The sequence below is a fragment of the Dasypus novemcinctus genome, chromosome 18, assembly GCF_030445035.2.
Source record: "Dasypus novemcinctus isolate mDasNov1 chromosome 18, mDasNov1.1.hap2, whole genome shotgun sequence".
Lineage (NCBI taxonomy): Eukaryota > Metazoa > Chordata > Mammalia > Cingulata > Dasypodidae > Dasypus > Dasypus novemcinctus.
Genome location: NC_080690.1, coordinates 85,290,519 through 85,295,959, shown reverse-complemented (window position 1 = coordinate 85,295,959; position 5,441 = coordinate 85,290,519). Strand labels below are relative to the sequence as shown.

The 5,441-nt window shown below is 39.8% G+C and overlaps 1 non-coding gene across 1 annotated transcript; it reads right to left on the bottom strand.

Annotated features, from left to right (window-relative positions):
* Window positions 1–4,959: 4,959 nt before the first annotated feature.
* On the bottom strand, window positions 4,960–5,160 carry LOC111763777 (small nucleolar RNA SNORA73 family). Its single transcript, XR_002796570.1, has one exon. It is a non-coding gene; the product is annotated as a small nucleolar RNA SNORA73 family (small nucleolar RNA).
* Between the last annotated feature and the right edge of the window lie 281 nt (window positions 5,161–5,441).

Genomic DNA, 5,441 nt, shown 5'->3' with positions numbered 1-5,441 from the left:
TCCCTCAATTTTTTCTGGTGTGTGAAAGAAAAGTGGAGTAAATTAGGCTAAAAGAGACTTAAAATGAAGATTTGTGCCTACAGAAAAGTCTTTATGCCACTCCCCAAGACCCTGAAACTAGCAAACCTTTCCCTTTCTGAAAAACAAAACCCATTTCTGAAAAACAAAACCCATTGGCCTAACCAATTTCTCCATTTTCTTTTTACTTTTTCCCTTTAAAGCCCCTTGCCTGGCAGCCCAACTAGGGACACAGTTTAGGTTGCTATCTGAATCTGTGAATCCTGAATTGCAATTCTAAGACCCCAAATACATGTTTTTGTTGCTTTACAAACAGCTCAGTTTGTTGTTTCTCAGTTGACAGGTATAAATTTTAAATAATTTCCTTCACCCAGAAAGGATGGCTCCCACCCACTATGGTTTTCCTGTAATGTGAGTGTTAATGCTCCATGGGCCCTGAAAAGGCAGGGAACTTGTTTTTTACAAGGTGTTGAGTTTGCTGTATATCAATGAAATCTATGTTATTATTAAGTTTTCAGTGTTGCTTGCCATATGTCTAATTTTTAGAGGCACTCAGAAATGAAATAAATTTTTTTGTATTGTTATTTGCCTATTTCTCCATGTATTTCCAATAGTTTCTGCTTTATCATTTTGCCCTTATTTGGGGGCATAAACACTTGATACTGGTGAATATTGAGGATTTTACTCCTTATCATTTTGCAGTACTTTTTAAAAATTTCAAGAATTTTGCCTTGAAATGTAATCCTTCTGATACTCATCTTGGAAATCTTAAATCTTATTTCTCCTCTACTACCAGTATAGTTCCAGTACCAGAAGTGAGAGGACACATTCAAATCATATGGCCTCTGATCTAGTATATTTATGTCCTGATGGGAAAGAGGAGTATTTCCTGCAAACCATTCTTAACTATATACTACATGACTTCAAACCATATAGAAAGATCTCACTAAACCCAATCTAAATATCCCACCATCCCAATTGTCCTCTGCTAGTTTCCACAAATTCCTGCAGTCACTCTAACATCACCTGCTGCAAGGAAAAGTTGGGGATGGAGTTAGAGTAGAATAGTGGGTGGCTCTCACCAGGGGTGATGTTGCCCCACAGGGAACATATGACAATGTCTGAGGCATTTTTGGTTGTCACATGGGTGGGCGGATGGGGGGGCATGTGCTGTTGGAGAATAATCTGGCCCCAAATGTCAGCAGAGCTGATATTGAGAAATCTTTGTTGATACTAACTGATGATGTCTTCTCTGTGTATCTTAAAATTACGGATGTTTTATTTTTGGCTTCTATCTTAAAAAGTAAATTAGTGAATGAAAACTTATTAATCACACAATAAATGCCACAATTAATAAATATTAAGAATGGTCAAATCTTTCCTTTTAGAGGTAACCCTGCTTAACTACCTTGTTAGTTTTTACCTTTTAAATATATCAGTGCATAAATTGTATTTATTAAAAATATTTTATATGCATGTTTTATTCAAAATTGATGTTCTAGCAAACAGATTGAGCAAGAAGGTCTGACACCATCAACTGAGTCTCAGGAGAAACCATTTTGAGTTTCAGGAGAAACCACTTTCCTCCACCAAATACTTCCTCCCAAAGTCAGCCTGTTTTCCTCCTTGAAACCATATCCTTTTTCTCTGCAGAGAAAAACAAAAGATGAACACAAGCTATTTATAGAACCTGAAGCTACCAAGAATAAGGCAATGTGCACGTACCATTCTCATACAGGCTTCCTCTGCCTGATCCTTAATTTGTCAGTCCAGCATCTTGTGGGTGGCTGAGGCCATGAGTCCTTGCCTGTGCATCGCCTCGGGAAGGCTCTGCCTAGTTTGGGAGCTATTTGGGGGCAGCTAGAGGTCAGGTAGGGAACAGGTGTGCTCAGGACTTCAGAAAAATGCCTCCTGAGGACATTTCCCTTTGCGTTTTAGCCAGGACTGATGTTGGATTCTGGGTGAGTATGGCCTTCTCCTCCACCCCCACTGGCAAGTTTGTGACAGTGGGGGATCAGTAAGTCTTAGTTTAATTGCACTGAGAGACAGACACACCTTGAAAGCTCTCACTGCACATGGAAGCACCTTCCTGAAGAGCTTTATGCCCAGGTGATGTTATGCTGGTCTTTGATCTATATGGCTGGTTGATAGAAGATGGAATTGTGCCATCATTTCCTTAAATGACCATTTATCATTGCACATTTAGGCTGTTTTGAGTTGCTTAATGTGGAAATAAACATGTCATTAAATGTCTTTTCCTTAATTATTTTTCATCCACTCTGTTAGAGAAGAAAACAGCACTCCCTGGGACACAGAGACTGATGATTGCAGGCAGAAAGTTTATTGGGAAACTCTCCCAATGAAGGGGGTCTAAAGAATAGACTTCAACCCCCTCGCCAGCATGGTGGGAGTCTGAAGAGAAACGCCAGCCTTCTTCTCACAGAGATGGTCATGAATTTGTACAGTACATCTATAGGTGGGAAAATGCTTAGTCAGTGCACTGACCTGAGGGCCAATGGGATGGCTAGGGCGTGATGGGCTTAGGGTAGTGAATTCTAGGGATGCAGGAGGGGTTGGTGGTGTCATGTGGCTTCTTTGTCTGTTCTTGTGAGGAAATGTGCTGTATCTGAATAGGTAGGCTCTGGATGGGGGGCCGTTCTATGTCACAGGAATGCAAGTCACTGTTTGTTAACCATTGTGAACCTTGTGATGAGTTAATCATTATAAATCTTGTAAAGGAGAAACCTCTAACACTCAGTTATTTATTTCAAGACAAATTAATAGAAATAGAATTGAAGCACACAGAAAGCAGACAACTGGGGTGGGGTGGGGAGGGGGAGAGAAATAAAACAAAAATAAATAAATCTTTAAAAAAGGGAAAGAAATAGAATTGAAGGATCCAAGAGCCCCATAAATTGTAAAGAGTTGTGGAAACTCCAACCTATCACTCAATGAAATCAGTGACATTGGTAGTGAAATCAGTACATTGTTCAGACAGGGATCATGGAAGTGCCAATGAAGGCCTTCCAAAGTTCCACCTGGGGCTCTTATGTAAATATAGCGTGCAGAGCTCTCTGGATGACCCGGGATATCCAAAGCAATTCTCCTTTGCCATGGCTTTCTTCTCATTTTCCTCAGATCATCACTCACAAGAATGTCTTGGTTCAAAAAGAACAGCAAACGAACAATTTCCAGGTAAGAATACTTGTTTGTTTTTTAAACCTAAATCATCAGCACAAATAAACAAACAAGTTGCCCATAGTCCCATTGCTGAAAATGAAACTTGGTAACATGTTGGCATATTTTCCTTCAGAAGTTTTTTTTTTTCTGGTCACTCAGAAAACCCCCTTGACCTTTCCCCCTGCCCCCAGTTTTCCCCCTTCTCTCCTCTACACAGGAAACCACTGCCATAACTTCTAATACCATCTCTTGGTTTTGCCCATCTTTGAACTTTATGTAAACTGATTCAGACAATGTGTGTTCATTCGCTTTTTAGTTTTATGTTTGCAAGACTCATTGAAGTTGTGATTTTGACTGTTTTGGGTTTCTTTACTAGAGAAATTGTGGGTTTACTGAATGATCACGTATAAAATGCAGGATTCCAGGACTATTTTTACATACATTTATGAAAGGTATCACAATCTAAACTTCTCCTTTTCTGTCAAAATTAAAACATCTTAGTGAAATTAAAATCGCACAAACTTGGCCCAGTGGTCCACTGCTAAGCCTCAGATGTAGTCGTAGCTGATGCTTTGAACTTATGCCCCCACTTGATTCTGTACTTTGAAAATGTGTACCCTCATTTTGTTCTGTGTGCATTTGAAATAGATACCATGAATCTGCGTGATAAACTGAAAAATCATACATAGATGAAAGTCAAAATCAAGGTAAATTATAGAGGACCAGAGACCACTCATATGTAGCTATGCTCATAGTAGTTTCTTCACAATTTGTAAGTTAAACCTTATATTGAAATCTGATCTTGACAGGAAAAGCAGGCTGGACCGTAAATGCCACTACAAAATTTTCTCAGTCCAAGGGGACAGTGCAGGTAAGCGGTTAGAGGCAAAAAGATTTTCAGTTATCAACAGAGAAGACAGCTTCACAGGTGTGATCCCAACACTTTGAGTGGCAGGGTGAAATCCTGATATAAGTCCTGTACAGCTGGAGCAAAGAGACTGAGGGGAGCCAGTGAATCAGGATGTGGCAGGCTATGCCAGAACACTGTGGTCCATGTAAAGAATTTCCCTTTTTCTCTAAAAGCAAGGAAAGTCATTAAATCAGGGAATCCCATGATTCAGTTTGATGTGGAAAATAGATTAAAAGGCATCAGCTTTGATGTAACTAGATGAGTAAGGAGACTATTGCATTAATTGTAAGTAAAAGGTGGTATCTTGGATTAACAGATGGTGGAAAGGATGGGAAAATGGGATGGATTTGAAAGAGATTTACGAGGTAGAATTTTTCGATCAAAATCATCTTAAATATATTAGTTTAATATGCTAATCTACTTTGCTCTTCAAATCTCAGAATACATGGGTTATAATATTTAGTACATTAGAAACTAAAACTGGTATTAGTTTTGGGGTGACCTGAAAATTTGCATTTCTAGCCAGTTCCCAGGATTCTGTCTTTAAGGCTGGAATTCTTTGAGTTACTCCAAGGTCAAGTATTTGAAAAAGCCAAACATGGAGACAAATGTGTGCCAATTTTCAAACCCTCCATGATCATCTTCAAGATAGTATAGCATCCACTTTCCCACCTCGTATTTCAATGTCAAGGCTTTGCTCTTCTTCTTCCCTTAAATCTGAGGTGTTTTGGAATTCTTTGAGAATTCTGTGAAACAAAGGTCAGAAAGTGTAAGTGTAATTCACCAATAGATTAAAACAAGACACAGTGGTAAACTGATCCTGGATCCAGACTGGGATGCTCAAGAGAGTCATTTGCAGCTTGGTTTGTCTCCTCAGGCATTGCCCACAGGACTCTGAGAAGCTGTAGGAATCTGGAGGTACAGGTTCAAGGCTCGGCTTCATCTCCAACATTGTGGGAAGGGGCTGGGCATGATGGGGCAGAGTCTTATGCTCCCTTAGGCCACCTGGAGAGAGCCTGGGGAGAGTGACCTCTCCCCATTGTCCATGTTGGAATTAAGAGGTACAATTCACAGGGTTGGATAATGGATTGTGTCAGAGTTAAGAAAGAGTGTGGCATCTTGATTAAATCTTAGGTTGATGGTTCGCTGACAGGATATTGTGAATACAATTTATTTTCTCCCAGAGCATAGCACCCAGAAAATTCAAAGCAAACTTGGTTCAGGGGAAACAAATTCCTATATTCTGGGCCTTGGGACTCAATGGCAACTTTATACTGTCAGGACTGTGTGGTTACAGGGAAGAGTTACCTTTGAGGACATCACTGTGGACTTC